The sequence below is a fragment of the Leptonychotes weddellii genome, chromosome 6 (assembly GCF_054177405.1).
Source record: "Leptonychotes weddellii isolate Sample4059 chromosome 6, ASM5417740v2, whole genome shotgun sequence".
NCBI classification, from domain to species: Eukaryota; Metazoa; Chordata; class Mammalia; order Carnivora; family Phocidae; genus Leptonychotes; species Leptonychotes weddellii.
The window spans coordinates 25,454,094-25,473,549 of NC_138374.1; the positions used below are offsets into that span (position 1 = coordinate 25,454,094).

Sequence of the window (19,456 nt, forward strand, 5' to 3'; positions counted from 1 at the left end):
AATATTTAAAAAAAATGAATTTCAGGGGCACCTGGGTGGTGCAGTTGTTAAGAGTCCGACACTTGGGGCACCTGGGTGGCTCAGTCTTTAGGCGTCTGCCTTCAGCTCAGGTCATGATCCCAGGGTCGTGAGATCGAGCCCCATGTTGGGCTCCATGCTTAGTGTGGAGTCTGCTTGAGATTCTCTGTCTCCCTCTCCCTCTGCCCCTCCCCCCCACTCTCTCTCAAATAAACAAATAAATCTTAAAAAAAAAATAAAAGGAACTTTACGTGTATTTCCTAATGTAGTCCTCACGAGATTCCCATGAGGGATATGTTGCTCCAGCCCCACCGGTGAGGAAATGGAGACTGAGAAAGGTCTAGCAGATTGGAAATAATGGGACTTAGATTCAAATCCAGCTCTGTGGCTCAAAGCTCATTCAATTTCTACCACGCCATGCCACTACCCCACATTGCCAAATATCCCCAAAGTAATTGTCCTGCCCATAGAAACGTGGGTCTCATGTCCGGGGTTGTTTTTAGGTTAATAATCTTGTGTGCTGTGTGCCTGGACGGCTGAGCCTGGCGGCAGTTCTATGGGTGCTTGTATTGGTAAGTACAGGGCATTTGCGTAACTCTATTTCTGCATCTGGAGATGCCCGTGCCCAGGAGCCTGTGGGCATGGCGATCCGCCTGCTCAGATGACTGGGGCTCTGTGTGGCTTGGATTGTACTGGTTTGAGGGGGTCTCCTAACTCTTCCCCAAAAGGAAGGGAGAGAGCTGTTAGGAGCCCGGAGTGGGTGGCCTGCTAGCCAGACCCTTCCAGGCGCGGCATCTACTGTCCTTGGGCCTTGCCGGCTGGCTCCAGTACCTAGTGCTGGGTTTTAGGCTGAAAGATGGAGAAGCTCATTTCCCCTTAAACACCGCAGATTAAGGGCCCGCAGTGGGCACGGGCGGGAGGGCGCCGTGTCGCTCACGTTACAAATCAATTCATTACCGGCACTCGCAGTCGCCTCCGATCTTCAAGGATCGGGGGTTTGATGAAGAGGATTCATTTCAAGAAATAAACCTTTTAAATTAACCACGAGATGAGGGAAATTTCTTTATTTAAAAAATGCTCAGGCCCTGCTGGCTTTGTTTTCTCTCTCTTATTAGCATTGTTATTAATAATCCCGCCCTCTCTTTCCAGGGGATGGTCCACCCTCCCCGGGGAGGCAGAGTGAGCCACTCGGACGTGGGGACAGGCCCCCAGCTCTGGGGTCCTCTGGCCAGGCCTGTCTGCCCCACCAGGGTCTCCAAGGTCCACCAGTGGGCCCCACCGAGGCTCCTAGGCTCCAGATAGATTCTCAGGCAGGTGGTCATGAACCTGCTGTGTGACCTTGGGCGTGTCACCTGAGCTCTCTTTTCTCAACAGCAAAATGAACATCAATCACTACTTTCTACAAGGAGTTCAGCCCTGGCATGTTATCAATGAGAAACCAGGCCAGGAGAGGTGAAGTGAGTTATCTAAGGCCACACAAAATCTTCATAGCAGAGATGGTTTTGACATCAGCCCAATTTCTGGTCTAGTTTCTCCCTGGAAACAAGCGTTGGGATTTGGGATCTAGACATTACAAAGCCCCTTGATACACATGATCCTCCTAGGTGTGTACTGTAATTTGTCGGCTGTACTGTACCGTCCCTGCTTTACAGATGAGGAGATTGAGGGGCTCTGGGAGGAAACATAAGACATACTCTGTTGGGTCATCTGAGTAGAGTTTAATAAGACAACTATTCACAAAGGTATGGGTAAGGATCAGAGCGCCTGGGTGGCTCCGTCGGTTAAGCGACTGCCTTCGGCTCAGGTCATGATCCCGGGGTCCTGGGATCGAGCCCCGCATCGGGCTCCCCACTCAGTGGGAAGCCTGCGTCTCCCTCTCCCACTCCCCCTGCTTGTGTTCCCTCTCTCGCTGTGTCTCTCTGTCAAATAAATAAAATCTTAAAAAAACAAAACAAAACAAAACAAAAAAAACAAAACAAAGGTATGGGCAAGGATCAGGGCGCCTGGGTGGCTCCGTCGGTTAAGCGACTGCCTTCGGCTCAGGTCATGATCCCGGGGTCCTGGGATCGAGCCCCACATCGGGCTCCCCGCTCAGGGGGAAGCCTGCTTCTCCCTCTCCCACTCCCCCTGCTTGTGTTCCCTCTCTCGCTGTCTCTCTCTGTCAAATAAATAAATAAAATCTTAAAAAAAAAAAAAACAAAAACAAAAACAAAGGTATGGGCAAGGATCAGAAAACGTACAGGTAATAGTGGAGTATCCCGGGGCCAGTAACAGCGGGAAGCCACGACCAACCCAGGTGTCAAAGGGGCAAAGATGGATGCAGAAGAGTGACCAGAACAAGGAGGGAGAGCTGGGGAGGCAGCCCCTGGCAGCAGCGGCTAGGAAGAAAAGGAACCCAGGACTCCACTCCCTCTTATCTCTCGCTGGCGACCCCCTTTGGTCAAACCCCAGGAGCCAGCTGAGGCTCCACGTACACAACATGGTGGAGAGGGGTGGACGCGCAGCGTGCGGGCGGGAGAGGGCACTTGCCCGTAAGCGGCAGAGGAGAGGACCTCAGGTCTCCTAAGTCCAAAGCCACAGTCTTTCCTGCCACCCTGCTCTGCCCCCGCGGTACCTGGCCCTGTCTCACAGGAAGTTTTACATAACCCAAATGAAATGGCTGGGCCTGCAGGTATAACCTGGCGTGAGGAATGGCTGTCCCTCCCTCTGGCCACTCTAGGACGAACCAAATACTGGCCTCAAGCAATGACAGGGAACGGCATCTCGCCTCCCAGGGAGCATGTTTGCATCAGAGCAGGGGCCTTCTGGAAACCCAAGGCGTTCACCTGGCAGAGTAGCCCATGGGAAGACCCTGGGTTCCCTTCCATGGGCCCACACTACAGATAAAGATCTGTCTTAAGAGTCTGCACACCATGGAGCTAGCCCAGCGATCAGGTAGAGTAGATGTCACACACACACACACACGCACAGACACACAGGGAAAGAGAAAATTGGGGCCCAAACAGGACATCACCCACCAACTCTTTGGGGGCTGACTCCCCACTTGATACAAAATGTGTTAGGGGATCCCAGGGAAACTCAGATTAGAGCCCCCCTTCCCTTGCTACTTCCCAGAAAGGAGAGCTAGGCTGACAGATTAAGGTTGTAGGGAAAATGGAGACCATGGGACCCAGAAGGATGTAGCTAGAGCTCGGAGCTCTGGAGCGCGCCGGGGAATCCAGAGTTCTGCAGCCCGGGAGAAGGAGGGAATGGTGGCCGTGGGCACAACCACACTGTTTAAACTCTATGGTCCAGGTCCCATCCCAAGTGGTATCTACAGAGCCATTTCCAGGGTGGGGCTCCGTCTTCCTCCTTCAAATGGGGGCTTCCCAAGGCCAGGATCATGTCTTTTCATTGGACTAGGCCTGTTTGCGAGTGGGGCTCAGCTCATCCTCTGTGTGGCCTCCTAACCTCAGCCCAGGGCTCTGATCTTAGGTGGGAGCTTCAGGTCAGCAGGACCTCCCCATCGAGAAGACACAAACCTAGGCCCCCTCTCCCTTTCCTGCCCCCCTCCCACCTGCGCCCCTGCAGACTGAGAGAAGCAAGGAGAGAAGAAAAAGGCCTTCCTAGTCTAGGCGTAGACCTGCCCAGGTGTGTGGGGGGAACCAGCTCACCATCTCATTAATGTGGAATTGTTTTTAGGTTAATAATCTTGCGTTAATTTTCCCTTAAAATATTGTCTTTGACCGTTAAATGCTCACACTGTTATAAAAAGAACGTAATAAATGATCTTGAAGCAAATTCTCCTGCCAAATGTCATAATTTATTTGCATAATTAGCTCTTAATTTTAATTCAATATGCAAATCCATGCTTCCTTTCCATTGCAGCCGCCTGTTTCCCAGCCGGGCGGCCATGAATTTACTGTGTAGCTCTCTCCACGGCTGTCAGAGGCGGGGGTGGGGAGGCAGGCGCCTTCCGGCAGGGGGTGGGGGCGCCTGGTGCCTGCAGGAGGGGCTCAGACACACAGACTCAGATGGACAGGCCCACAGGCCCCTGCCACAGAGATGCAGGCTCCCACAGATGCACCTGTGTGGACACCAGAATACCAACATATAGACGGACATGTGCGGAGATGCACCAACACCTATCCCAGGCAGGGACCCAGGGGCGAAGGCATATGAACCCAGACTCATAAGCTGACACATTAAGAAATCCATGGGTTCCCGCTCAGATACATTACACCGGCAGACACACTGTCACGCGAGAACACCTGAACACAGACTCCCATGAGGTCCCAAGGCCTCGCAGATCCAGACAGACGCACTGACATCCAGAGACCTGGGCACAACCAGATATGCCTACAAATGCAAACACACAGGGAGCCAGCCAGTGAGCAGAAGTTCATGGGCACAGACAACACTCACCATCGAGAGATCCATAGGCCCAGAGACAGATGTGCAGAGTCGGACTTGCAGAGACACACAGAGCTGTGAGGCCACAAATCTTCATGTGCACACACATAACAAGACACACTGTCACACACAGAAACATGACGGCTCTACAGAAAAGCCAAGATGTTATGTGGACACCCCCACACATGTAGGATCTGGGCTTCAAGGCTCCACAGTAAGATTTCTGAGGCCTTGTAGGGCCTGTGGAAGGAGCACTGAGCTTGGGGTCAAGGGACCACAAGCTAGTACCAGGGCCACCTCCCACCTGCTGGGAGACCCTCAGTAAGTCACGTCACTTTTTGAAAAGAATAGCTTTATCAAGATAGAATTTACATACCAGGCAATTCATCTATTTAAAGTGTACAAGCCAATGATTTTTTGTTTTGTTTTGTTTTTCCGGAGAGCCTGAGCCAGCGCGAGGTGGATGGAGGGGCAGAGGGAGAGGGAGAGAACCCTAAGCAGACTCCACACTCAGCACGGGGCTCGATCCCACAACCCTGAGATCATGACCTGAGCCAACATCAAGAGTCAAGACACTTAACCAACTGAGATACCCAGGCGCCCCACAAGTCAATGGTTTTTAGTAGATCTCCAGGGTTGTGCAACCATCACCATGAGACATTTTAGAACATTTGAACCATCTACCCACCCCCAACCCCATTCTCATTAGCAGTCTCTCTTCTCCCCCAAATACCCCCTGCCCCCAGCCCTAAGCAACTCTTAATCTCTTTTCTTTTTCTGTGTATTTGCTGATTCTGGACGTTTCATAAAAAGGGACAAAAAGAATGCATGGTTTATTGTGATTGTCTTCTTTCACTTAACATAGAGTCTTCAATATCCAACCGTGTTGTAACATGAATCAGTACTTCATTACTTTTCATGGCCAAATAATATCCCATTGTATGGATAGACTACATTTTATCTATATATTCACCAGTTGATGTACATTTGGGTTATTTCCACTTTTTGGCCATTATGAAAAATACCGCTGTGACCATTGTTGTGCAAGTTTCTGTGGGGGCCCATGTTTTCATTTCTCTTGAGTAGAACTTCATCTTGCCAGAGTTTGGTTCTCCCGCCTGTGAAATGAGAGGGAGTTCATTCCATCAGGATCTCACAGGCCCGTCCAGTTGTATTCATTTATGAGGAACATGGTGCTCTCCTCAGGCAACCCGCCCCCCCCCCCCACACACACAATTACCAACACAGCCACCAGACACATGACACAGCCACAGGCAGGCACGGGTGTCCCCAAGGCAGCCTCGACTCCTTTAGGGACCTGGTCCTGAGTTTGGGCCCTAGAGGAAAAAAAAAGTAGAAATGAAGTCAGAGAGACTGTGATAGCTACAGGGAAGATGGTCCTGACTCAGGGAGGGTCCTTTCACGGCCAAGGGGGGGATGTCTGGCACTGGGGAGGTCAGCCAACAAGATGGGTGAAAAGGCAGGGTGAGACGGTGAGGTTGGTGATGGGCGGTTGAGTCAGGGATGGTCTGAACACCAGGACACTTGGTCCCACTCCCTGGGCTGTTTCTGCCTTTTTCTTTCCCCACCCAGCCTACCCTTTGTCTCCCTGCTCCTTCTCCCAGGAGGAAACAGGACTCCTCCCCCTCCCCAACAAGCTCAGGAGACAAAAGGGATCCCTTTCCAGGATAATTAAGGTTCAAAGTCAGCAGCTCCTCCCAGGAAACTGATCGGGTTTGCCCTGAGAGAGCCCTTTAGAGCGGGAGGGATGGTGAAGGGAGGGGAGACGGGGGACAGTCGTGAGCAGGAGACAAGAAAGTGAACCCGGACACCACTGAGCTGACACTGATTTTTATGACCATGTATTGCCTGTCAGCGAAGTTTGATCTTTAATCCTCCTTTTCAGGAAAGGGGTTTATGAAGATGGGGCCTGATTAGCTACAGACCCCATACACTGTCTCCCCACTATCACGGAAGTCCTGGGTATGGATGAGTGGAAAACGTCTGAGTGTGTGTGTGGATGTGTGGATGCCCACCGATATTATGGATGTGTGTTTATGGTGCTGTTGTGTACCAGTGTGTGAGTGCGTGTCTGTCCCCAACCCTCTCAGCCCCCACCCCCACCCATGCCCCCTGCAGAAGGCTCGCTGTGCGGCCTCAGCCGAGTTTCTAACCTGGAGTGATCGCTTTCCTGATTTGCCACTTTAGTACTCTTGTTAATGAATTTTTAATCTTCTTAATGACATTAAACACGGAAAGTAATTAAGGAAAACAAGTTTGAAACTGCTGACTTCAACCCTTTATTCACAACTATTTAATGTAGAATTAATTTGATTTTGCCCATTATTCAAATGAATGCACTACCTTCTCCTCGGCCCCAGGCCTGTCCCTTTGCCCCTGCCCCGCATGCCCAGGGACCCCCTGTCTCGTCACCCAGTTATCACTGATCCGAGTGGGTGATGGTTTCTGTGTGACACGTCTGTGCCAGGGGCCTGGGTGTGATGCCTGCGCCAGGCTCCTAGAAGGTCAGGAACGAAGAGAGAGGCCATTCTTCGGCTGGGAGAGAGAGTGGGGAAGGAAGACAGGGGTGGGGCTGAAGAGCTGGAATGGTGCAGACTCCTTTCCATCTCAGATCTCCAACCTAGACACTCAATCATCAGCCCTACGTGTTCTACCTCGGGCGCTCAAGTGTTTGGCTCTTGGGGACATTCAGCTCCCAGGTAGCTGGTATTAGCATATTTAGATCTGTAGACCTCAAGATAGTCAGGTATCTGGAGGCTCAAATACTGAGGTCCCATGAAGTCCAATTTCAGACCAGTTTTCAAAATTTCATTTTCAGAATTTCAGAGAAAGAAGCTCCTCCCCCTAAGCCCTGAGCCTTGGACCACTATCTGGGTAAGGCTAAAATGAGCAGGTCATAGCAGTTTGAAACTGGTCCTGGGAGCAGAAACTGGCCCCAAGCTGTCAGCCAGTCTGAGCCTGAGTGGGTTTTGGCCTCTGCTTTCCAGAAGAGGTCCTTAGCGGGCCTCCGACCCCTGGATGAGAAGGAAGACAGGGTCTATATGAGCCCTGGGAGCACTCAGGTCCTGGGCCTCAAAGTCCTCACAGCTGGGGGTGGCTCAGAGAAGGCTGACTCCTGCCCCCCAAAGGCCTCCCTCCTTTACCCTTGGGTCCCAGGTCTCGTTTTGTGTGTGTGTGTGTGTGTGTGTGTGTTGAACCTGTGTAGTGGTGAGGACAGGAGGGTTGGGGTGGCCACGACCCTAGGAGGCAGCCAAGGGGAGTGGGGGATCTCAGCATGTGGCCTCAGGCAGATGTGACTTCAATCCGGGCTCTGGACCTCCACGTGACTTTGGGCAAGCTCTGACATCTCCTTTCCTCCTCTCCGAAGCAGGAAGACCGACTCTTGGCTCGAGTTGTTATGAAGATTAAGTGGGATGTCACAGTGGCCTTCCCATCAGTTCCTGGCAGTTCCAAGAATGTGCCAGAGAAGGAAAACTGAGGGGTTCTGGGGCTAAGGATCAAAAGAGGGTCTCAGGAAGCCATGGATTTGCCCAGATGCACTGAGGGTGGGGAGGGGAGCTAGCATCAGAGAGCTTCCTCCCTCTTACCCTTTGAACATCCCTGGAAATTTTCCTTGGTCTCATTCCTCTGAGTTATATCGCCAAGAGGGGTTTTCTCTCCTCCTCTCCCTGACCCCTTCCTCTTGCCTCTTCTCTCCAAACAAGCCTCCCCCAAGCCACTTCACTCATCTCAGCTCCTGGGAGCAACCAGCCCTCCCCCACCCTCGCCCCCCATCACTCTGCACTGAGCCATGACTGGGCCTGAGCTGATGCGGGAGTCTCGCACCCCTTCCTCCCATTCCAGGGACTTTATGGGCTGAGACGCCTCCAGCTCGCTCACTTCTCCTCTCTCCCGCGCCTCTCTCCATCATTCTCCATGTTTCTTTCCCCCTCTTTCCTCCCCTGCTGTGGCCTGCCTTGTTCTTGTCTGTCTGTCTCTCCCTATCTGCGTGTGTCTCCACCTGTCTCGGCTCTCTTTCTTGAGAGACCAGGGATTCTAGAACATTTCCAGCTATAACTGTCCAGGGCACACACTCGAAAAAGGAAAACTGGCAGGGGGGTACTGGAAGGACCCCCCCCCTTGAGGATGCCCCATTTCCCCTTCTTGTTGACATCCTAAGGAAGGGCCAGGAGGAAGAGGACCTGATCAATTTAGCACACTCGCGCCACCCTCCCACCCTTCCTGCCCCACCCCGACCCTCTCACACATACACACCCCCACATGACAGACAAACTTGCACCTCACGCACAGACACAAGTGTGCGCAGGCACAGATACACACGGACGCAGATGCGTGCGCACACACACATACACGCGCAGAGATCCCACAGGCGCCCCAAAGCACAGGGCAATGATTAATGTCCCCTCAGAAAAAGAAATTATATCGAATAAATTAAACTACTGTGGCAGCAAATTGAAAAATAAGGATGTAAATGAGGTTTGAATACTTAATATGGAAGACAAGGGGGGGAACAAAAAGGGATCGCTGGGTGCCCTGAGAGGGGAGAAGATGTTCCCTCCTGCTCCCCAGTTCAACTCTGGCTCCTGTCCAGAGACCTCAGAGCTGGGGGCTATGTTAGTACGGGGGCTTCAGGCAGCACAGGAGACCCTCTCTCTAGTGGCCATGGCAGGGAAGGTCCCAGAGCCTCTAGAAGGACTCAGAGACGGAGGATGAGGAAGAGGTGGTGTAACCACCTGGTAGCGTGTCAAAACTCACCCCGACAGGCCCCAGTACACAAGCGGATACTTGCTTCCAGGCCCAACACATGCTCCTCTGCACGCTCATCCTGGCTTCCCCGGCCGCCACGCACCCCAAGATACCCAAACACATTTGGTCACATACACTTTGCTCAGCCCTCAGCTCAACCCCAAAGCTGCACACATCCTCAGAACTCACCTGCCTCCTCAGCCCCCCAATATATCCTAACCCCCATCACACCCTGACCACACATTCTTCCTGCCAACACCCCAGTATTCACAGGCACAGTCCTACACACACCAAACACCCCAAACATACACCCGCACGGTACACACGGGTTCACACACACAAACACAGTCTTTCCTTGGAGCACATCGTGACACACCCCTGTCACACACACGCACACAATGCTCGGATAGTAGTCCCGTCCCTGGGCCTCAGTGCCCTCAGAAATTGTGGGAAGGAAAGGAGGCAGGTTTGGAAGAGCTTTCCTTTCTCCCTAGGCTTTCAGGGAGTCCTCCCTACACACACCACACACACACACACACACACACACACACACACACGGGAGCACTTCCACACACACACACACACACACACACACACACACACACACACACGGGAGCACTTCCAGCCAGCCTCCATCTTTCGGTTTCTCTCGGCCTCCCCCTCTCGTGCTGTCTCAGTTTCCCTCATCTTGCCTGTCAACTGCTTTCTCCCTGCCGCCTTTGTCTCGGACACCCCAATATATCCGTCCCCTCCTTCCCGCCGGTCGCATGGCCCTGGGCCGCCACCCCCCCGCCCCCGCGGCACCCCGCCCCTCCCCCTCCTCCGCGGCTCTCGCTGTCTCTCTGTTCATATATATTTAGTATTTATTTACAAGGCTGGGTTTTTTCCCTGGGCGGGAAGCCAGCCGTGCACAGAAATCCTTAAGATGCTATAAAGCTGGTGAGGTATAAAATGGAAAGTGGTTAGTGCGCTGTTTGGAGATATCTCACCGGCGGCCGGGGCCCGCGCCGCCCAGCCGCGCGCTGTAAATCTCCCGGAGTTTAGCGCGCTTGTTTGGATCCGGCCGCGAGGGCGGGGGCCGGCGGCACCGGGCGCACCCCCCAGCTCCGGGGACCCCTCAGGAGGGGCGGTCACTCCCTCCTGAAATGGAGGTGGGGGGAAGGGGGGCTGGGAAGACGCCTTTTGGGAAACAGAGGCTCCTGGGCTGCGGCGCCTCTTCTGAACGTCGCCTAGTCCCCAAGGGGGCCCGAAAGAAAAGGAGTGAAAACGTAGAGTCCAGAGGGCCCCCATCCGTGCGCGGGGACAGAGACCTTACAATACCCCCACGTGTGAACCCTCCCCAAGTCCCCAAGCGCGGGTGGTCTGGGGAGGGAGCAGGTGAGCCCCCACCAGGAAGAGTGTAGGGCAGGGAGCCAAGCTTCCTCCCAGGGGCACTGGGGGCTCTCACAGGGGTTATTTCACTCCCCCGAGCTGCAGGTGCCTCTCCCTGGTGGGATCATAATAGCTCCTACTCTAAGGGCTGAAGGGCAGATTAAATGAATCAGTGCAGGTGAAGAATTTAGCACAGTGCCTGGTACATAGTAGATGCTCAATGAGTGCTGACTCTGTGATTTGTGCCAATCTGCCCAGCACTTTGTTCATCCATGTGTTTAGTTAGTTGCTCATTTACTCGTATATTTTGTCAACTATTCCTGGCATCCATCCAACTCATCCATTCAGCAGCTTTAAGCTGTGTGGTTCTAGACTCTGTAGTGGAGAATTCTGCAGAAGGCAACAGACCTCCCAGGGGAGCTCCAGTCCGGAGGGGGCGCTAAGATCTAAACCAAGAGGGTAAAAGAGCCACTTCTGGATTAAGTAGCATTTCAGCTCAGCTTGCAGGAAAGGGCTTACCCCACCCATCAGCATGACATCCCTGTCCACAGTCAGCTGTCACCGGGGGAGACCTTTAACTTCTTGTGGACTGAAAGTTAAAGGAGTGAAGGAGCAACTAGACTGTGAACCCCCAGAGGGCAGGCCTCATCCCCCACTCATCCCGGCCCCCCAACCCCAGCAGAGCCTGGAGCCAGCTCTAAGGAGCTGTCTGTCAGTAAGTGCCCTTTGATTGATGAGTTGGGAAGGCTGAGCTCTGCCACACTCCCTCTCGCTCTGGAGGGATGACACACCTGTCATACAGCCTGCACACGCATGTCCCAGCTCACCTGGACACATGTCAGGAGGGCCGGGAGTAATGACAGGGAATTCTTAGGTGGTCACTGCCCAGAACTGTAGGCCCAGAGGAGCCAGGTCTGTGTCACATAGCCGTGTCCAAGTCGGTTTTTCTGTATTGGTTTGTTCGTTCATTCATTCGTTCATTCATTTATTCAGCAAGTGGTAAACAGGGAGTCTCCTGGGCCAGGGGCTGAGGACGACTCAAATGAACATGACTTAGTCCTGGCTCTCAAGAGGTTTATAGGCCAGGGCAGCTGTAGGGCCAACATACTAGAAATGACAGTATCAAGAAAATTATGCCAGGAGCCAGGAGAGCTGTAGAGAGGACTAGAAGGTTCCCAGGGAAGAGAAACCACTGCTGCTGCTGCTGGTGAATGATGATGATGATGATGATAATGACAACAACAGAATCTAGCAGGCACCTTGCTAAGCATTTTCAGGAAGTAGTCAGAAGACAACTTGACTTGCACCAGGTCTGGCAGGAGATTAAGATCTTGACGGGCAGAGATGAGCCAGGTGTGGGGCAGTGGTGCCATTTCAGAAGGACAGCATCGCAGGCAGAAGAAGAGCATGAACCAGTGCATGGATGTGGGAAGTTACTAGGTGGGGAGTGTGCAGGGGAACCACCCAGAGCCCAATTTGGCTGGTAAGTATGGGCATGAAGGAGAGTACTGCGAAGTCTTGGAGAGAGGGTTAGGAAGGGGCCAGATCACAAAGGGCCATGAATATCAGAGTCAGGAGTTTGTACTTTATTTAGTAGGCAATGGGGAACTGTTGAGGGTTTTTGAGCAGGGGAGTGACATGATCAGAGCTGTGCTTTAGGAAAATGAATCTGGCAGCAGCGTGTAGAACAACCGGAGACATGGAACTTAGAGAGACCTGCTGGGAGGAAGACGCCACGCCTGGTGACTGGGGCATGGCTGGCGCTGCACGGGGTTTGTGGGGTGAAATGAAGAGACCTGGGGCAGCTGTGATAAGGGCCTTCCCAGGGACAGTGGTGATGGTGAGGCAAAGATGGGTGCCAAAGAAATCAGGAAGCGTCTCTGAACTGGTACACTGACTGAAGGTAGAGATGAGGACAGGGGAAGGGCTGGAGACCCCAAGGTCTCTGTGAGGGTGAATGGGTGGGTGACACGGCTCTCGACAAAGCAGGGACTCACATGTTGTTGCTGGCTTCAGGAGAGACATGCGATTCTGCTTGTCCAGTATTAGCCTTGCGCTGCTGGTGTTGTGGGCTTGGATCTCAAGAGAAGCTTGGAATTAGAGATTAATGCTTCCATTACCTGCAGGGAGGTGATGGCTGAAAGTTCCCGAGTGGTTGAGACCTCCTGAGAGACTGGAGGGAACAGTGGAGAGCTGGAGTTGGAGCTTTGTGCTGTGGCTACATTTAGGGGAGAGTGTAGGGGACAAAAGAGACAGAGAAGGAGGGCTAGAGACACTGTGGGGGCGGTGGGGGGAGTGCAGTGGGCAAGGCAGCCAAGAGATGTGTGTTTTCCCTGAGTGACCAGTATTCCAAGGCTTCCATGGGATGGCGCCTGAGGATCACAAGTGGGGTCTGGTGATCAGGAGGTTGAAAGGAAGGTCAGGAGTAACCTTGTGGGGGAGAAGTGAGGCTAGAAGGTGCTCCTGGGAGCAGGGGCTACTCCAGTGCATAGCACGCAGGGATACTCCATCACCTGCCCACTGCTCAGACCAAGTCCCCAGACTTGAGGTTTCCCCAGGGGCCCTCCTGTCCCTCTTCTGGATGGAGCAAACAAAAGTGGGTTTCCATTGTTTCAATGGGGTGGGAAAGTGGGAGCCGATGAGACCAACTGCTCTCTGACTTGGGATTCCTGAGACCCTCAGATCTCAGCATACTCGGGCTTATTAGGTTCATGCTGATTATTTGGCTACAAACCACACAGCCGTGCTCTTCTTTTTGAGGTAGGTGGCACCCTTGTCTGGTCATCCCCTCGACAGGTTTGCCCATCCCCTTCCTTAGCACTGGAGCTCACTCTGTTCCGCAGCTGGCTCCCTCTATCTTGGGCCTTGCTCTAGCCCCTGGGCTGGTGATGCCCAGGTCCCCCAGCATCCCCAGAACTGTGGGGTTTAGGAACTAGAGGGGACAGGACCCAGAACCTCATTTCCCATTTAGGAGGAGCAAGGCATAGGCGGTAGTGCGGGCCCCCACCCTCCCGGAGGGGACCCGCAGTCCTAAATGCCCCCGCGCCTTCTCCATATTGTGGGAAAAGCTGCTGCATCCATCACTGTCAGGCACCGAGTTTGAATAAATTTGAATGCACTGAGCCGTGGGCTGCAGTTTCTATAATATCACTTTCCAGTTTGAATATTTCACTTACTTTTTTTTTTGAATTTCTTTTTATCCAGCAGTTTCTCCTCCTTTTCATCTACCCCCGCTGCAGTCAAGCTCTGGATGTAGAGAGGACAGTGCCTTGAGGGTGTCTGAGATGGGAAGAGACCAGGCCTTTGGCAGCTTTGGCATCTCTGTCCTCCCACCCACCACCCCCACCCAGCACATGTGCTCCCTGGGCCGGGAGCTCCATCCCCGCACTGTTTGTGTAGATGGGGAAACAGCACTCGGAGAATGAGCCGCCCTCAAACTCCCACCTTCTATATGGGCAGACCAAGTGTACCAGGTTCCTGCTTCTTTTCTACAGGGGCCTGAACCCCTCACCTACGGACGCTCATCATATGTACGTGTGCACACGTGCATGCACACGTGTGCATGAGCGTACACACACACACACCTTCTGATACAGTAACTTGTACCTAAATGTTAATGGCAGATTGCAATTTCCCACTAGGAAGCTAGCTCCTAGGTCCCTCCGGCCACTGTCCTGCCTTCCCCTATAAATGAGGACCCCCAGCTATGGATTCCCTCTCCATTTCCCTGTATTTCTTCACTCTCCATTTATCAGCGTGGTATAAATACAGCCATGCCTTCTGGACAGCTGCTGCCGGGAGGGCGAAAAGACTAGCATCCTGCCAGTGCACTCCAGAGAACCACCCCTGGTCCCTGGCCACAAGCCCCACGATTTGCTAGACTATGGTTAGTGCCATCCCTACTCCTGGCCCAGAGCTCAGGGACCAGGGAGAACTGAGGTGCACGCAGGGAAAGAGAGCATCCTGGAACAAAATGACTCAGGACTGCATTTGAGGATGGGTCCAGGTAGGGATGGGGAGGTGAGCAAGTTGAGAAGGGTTCTGGGGACCCTCTGAGTCTGCATCTTCCTATAGTGGCATCTGGTCACACTGTCCTTCGGACCATACATAAGGTACCCCCGCTACATAGATAATCTCGAGAGGGCAGTGACCATTCAGGAGGCTCGGTGATACTGACATCGATGAGGACATTCTGCTTTATGGGGCACACTAATTGGCTCGAGGGCCACTGAGTGCCCCAACCATCTAAAAAGGACCCACGTTGACCATATGTGGATCCCTGCACCTCCAAGGAGTCATTCAGGCCATCTCCCAAGGAGACATTATTCATAGAGCACATGCTCCTCGTCCCTGCCAGAAATGGCACTTCCTTTGGCTACTAATCTTCCCCCAACAATGCCCACAACTGCCACATGGTAGGTATGTATGGGGGGGGGGCGGTGTGAGGGGAAACAGGAAGCAGAAAGCTTCAGTGAATCTGTGACTTTTGGAGGTGATGCTGCAGCTCTCCACTCTGTGCCTGGTCCTGTGCGCTCATAGTTAGTGGACAAGGCAGGAGACAGGGAAGAAATGGTCAGATTTGGGGAGCTCAAGATGTGATTGGGGAGGTGAAATTATCATTAAGAGTAATATTTATTTCTACTTTACATTGTGCTACGGTCAAAAGGGTTTTGAGCTGATTTAGGGGACACACACACACACACACACACGCAGGGATCAAAACAGTTTACAAAGAGAGGACAATTGGAAATCATTTAAAGGCAGGAGAAAGATAAATGGTTGGAGGCTTTGGTCAGAGGAGTGTCTGCAGTTAGCATGGCCATCGCAGGATGGGAGCCTATGCTGTAATTGTCCACCTCTCAAGGGGCTCACCTGTGTGGGTTCAGGTAGTCAGGGAAGGCTTTCTGGAGGAGGCGGAACCAGTCCGGGGACTTGACAGATGGCAGAACAAACTGGAGTGGTATTCCAGCGGCAGGACTGGAGTAAGGAAAGTCAGAGAAAAGGAGCTGAACGTGTGGCAAATGCTGGGTCAGGGAGGGGTTGGCAATGGGAAAGGTGAGTTTGAGGAACAGTGAGTAGGTGGCAGAGATACAATACGTCCAGGGACAGTAAAGAGATGAGAGTCCCTGTGGGCCATTGACAGAGAGGAGGTGGAGTGGTCAGTGTGCTGGGAACACTTAGGAGGTGCCCCAGACCAGCTTGGCCTCACCCCAGTATTTCCTAATTCTAATACAGGCCCCTCAGCACCCTCTTCCTGCAGCACCTCTTCCCCTCCTGCCCCCCATGAGCTCAAACTCAGCACCCAGCAAAGACAGCCCTCACCAGGGGAGGGTTAGCGATACCAAACAGCACCCCCAAGAAGGATGCACATATCCCTACGAGGGGCAGAAGCCTCCCCTCCCCTCCCCCAGTGTGGCCCGGCTGGCCCTGTGGCGGGAGGGGTGCGGTGTGAAGGGAGAGGCTCTCCTGCCGCACCATGACAGATGATTGACTCGAAACAATATCTAAGGCGATCAGGATAAAGTGCTGGCCATTTCAAGGCTCAGCAGAATTCAGATTCTAATTAGACTTCTCACCACATTCCAAATAAAAATGGTTCCCCTGGTATCCTCTTTGCCTATCAGGTGTCTCTCCCTGATCGCTGGAACAAAACGCATAAAGAAAGTGATTAAAGCCATAACAAAGGCATAAAATTGGAATTATTGCTGCCACCACATCTGGGAGCATGGAGTGTCACCACACCGCCCCCTCCTCCCCAAACCTGCACACACACAGAAATGCTGTCCCACCCCAGCTCCCGGCTGGGCACCCTGCAATGACAGCCATCAGATGGCTGAAGAGGTAGGGGGATGAGGGTTCACGGGGAGGGATGGGATTGGGTGGGGGGCAGGAGGTCCAAGGAGCCAGGGTTTGGAGATCAGGAGGCAAGCAAAGTGGGCAAATGAGGGGCTCCAGGCCTGGGGAGCAAGGGGTGAGTGGTCTAGGGAGTGAGGGTTGGACAGACAATGGTCACTGTTTCTACTGTCTAAATATTTGCCAGTGGGCTCGGTCCTCGGGGCTCTTGCCTTGATGACCTCACCACCCCCAGGACATACACGCTTGTCTGCACACACATGTAATCAGGGCTTACAACATGCTCTAAATTGTTTCATGCGCTCCACGTGGTGTCCAGCTCTGTTGGGAGACACACAAGTCCCCCCATGACCCACTGCCCAGGCCACTGGACCCAGTGCTGATTTTCAGTTCCCTTTCCCTGCCTGCTTCCAACAGGGGGCACCCACTTATGGAGACTACTAGGTTCCCATCGGTCCCCAGCATGTGTGTGCACAGCCAGCACACAATCCAGAGACCCCAGTCCCCTGTACTGCACATTTGCACACATGCACACACATACACACACACACGTGTACCATGCCTATAACAATACCCTCACACAGTGCCCCATGTGCTGGGAATATAGCAAAGGCCCCCCCAACTCAGTGGGGCCCCGGCCTCTCTAGCTCTTCTGCCTCCCCTACTGCCACCCCCGCCTGCCCCTCACAGCTAGCCTGGTACCTGGTACGGGGCAGCCTTGTTCCCTGCGTGGGCTGGGTAGGCAGGCGGGAGGTCCAGAGGAGGGTGAGGGAGTGGGAGCGGGGCTCTGAGCGGGGACGATATAAAATTAAAAGGTAAAAAGCAGGAACGCAAATGGAGGGTGCTTTCAGCTTTCACATTATTAATGACTCTTCAAAAAATCGGCGAGTTTTCCAATCTTCTCTGAGAAGCGCTTGAAGGAGCTCACAGATGAAACTGACCTTCAAAATGTTCTTTGGTCTTTAGTTAAGAAATTCGCTCGCCATTATGGCATCATTAGGGAAACAAGGATAAAATTACTCCATGGTTAATGACCTATAGTATCTCCCCACCAAAATTTGTTTCAGATCTAATAAAACTGTGCTTAACACACTCGGATGAGTTATGAGGACTGTTCTGCAGGGTATTAAAATGTGGAAAATAGATTTTCCGAAGCTGGGGGGACTGGACTTTTTGAATCAGATAGCAGAATGGAATTTTCTGGGCAATAAATTCTTCCATGTCTCAATTTCATCTCGCGCTCTCTCTCTCCTGCCTGCCTCTGCCCCTCTCTCTCTCCCTCACTCTCTCTCTCCCCCATTCTCTCTCTCTCTGTCTTTCATCTTTTCCTAAAATACTGAAGCAACACAGAAACGTTTCAAACTTGAAGGCTACATAAACTTTGAGAATGCAGAGTGACAAAGGCTGTCCGTGTGGGGCAGCGGGAGCCCGCATGTGTGTGCACACACGTTTGGGGCTCCTGTCTGCCGCACGAGGGTGGTAGCGACACCCCCCACCACCTCACTCAGTGCCCCTACACACACCCAAGGTGGGACTGACACCCTCCATTTCTCTCTCGCCAGCCGAGCTGCCAGATCTCACCCTCTGTGCCCAAACCACAGGGCACACCCATGCTCCTAACCCTTCCTAGCATCCTCCCACCTGGGGCCACCATACACACCAACGCCAGGGGTCAGCCTATGAGAACACACCTGCCCTGCCCACCCCAAACTTCTCGGTGATGGGAAGGGGCTTGCACTGGCCTCGTGAAGGGTCAAAGCTGCCCTTTTTTGTACACGTGTGTGCAATCAGCACATGCTAGCCCTCTTCATGGGGCACACCCAGATGCCCCAGCCAGGCAGGCTGGAGGCTGGAGGCTGAGACCCGAGCCCCAGCCCAAGCACTGGCCGAAGGTTTTCGGGGGCTGGATACTGCCGCGGAGAGAGGTGGCTGGCGAGGTAATGGCATTTTGCTCTCTTTAAACTTTAATCTTTCCTATTAATTCCCTGCAACTGGAGAATGTGTGAGAGTTAATGTTCCGTGAACGTGTTTCGCACTCGGCAGTCTCTTCGAGCTAATTACCTTCAGGTGCTAAATGGAGGGAAATTGCAATCCATTTGGATGTGAAAAAATTTCGCCTTCCCGTCCCCTGTGAGACATCCTTTTTCCTGAGTGCTGCAGAAAGAATGCTCTCTGGGTGGGAGTTTTTTTCCTAATGTTTTTTTTCTTCGGCCCTCTCCCCCGCCCCCTTTCTCCAAGAGTCTGAGTTTTGCAGGACGGTGGTGGTTGGAGACTGGAGGAGGCCTGGGCCTCGGCACAAGGTCCAAGTCTGGGGTGGAGAGGCCAGGTGGGGAGGGACTTACAAGCAGGGGAGATGCCCAGGCTGAGAAACTGGCCCCTGCCCCTTGGAGGCCTTGGAGTGGAAGTGTATTTACACGCTTAATAACACGCTTATTACCAGTGTTTCTCAGCTGCTAGGTTTTGAATACAGATATAATAGAATTTTACAAGCCACATAAAAGCTGTCCTTCTGGACCTGAACTGGGGTGTCTGGTAGGGCGGAGGACAGGGAAGAGCGAATGGAGATAAGGAGGGAGCTCGAGGAGGGAGAGAATGTAAATGGGTCAGAGAACTGGACAGAGAAAAGAGGGGAACAGTGTGGGAAGGAGAGGGGCCTCCAGATGGGCCGTGTGAGGGCCAATGGGGAGAGATGGATGGGACCTTTGTCTCCATCCCAGAGAACTGGCATCAACGACAAAAGCATGAAGGCCAGGAAGGTCTGCTCTTGAAGCCTCTTAGGTCTCAGCAGAGAACACGCACCTTAATGACACACCCATCCCTCCAGCCCCATTCTGATCTCTGATCTCAGACATCAACCTCATCCAAGCCTCACCAAAAAAGACAGCTAATTTCACCTCCTCCCTCTACCCTGGATCCAACCTACTAGACTTTGCAAACCTCATTCCTTAACCTAGGTTGGAGCAGGGAGCTGCTCCAACCTAGGTTATATTTTGCTTCCACCCAAGAGGAACTGGTTTGATTTAAAACACACAAGACAGAGCCTCCCCACCCCTCC

General features: G+C 53.0%; 1 long non-coding RNA gene across 1 annotated transcript; it reads right to left on the minus strand.

Moving 5' to 3' along the window:
- Positions 1-5,493: 5,493 nt before the first annotated feature.
- Positions 5,494-19,450, minus strand: LOC115936670 (uncharacterized). The gene is made up of 3 exons (XR_014146218.1): positions 11,376-19,450; positions 5,651-5,747; positions 5,494-5,528 (listed from the first exon to the last, which is right to left on the minus strand). It is a non-coding gene; the product is annotated as an uncharacterized LOC115936670 (long non-coding RNA).
- Positions 19,451-19,456: the final 6 nt, after the last annotated feature.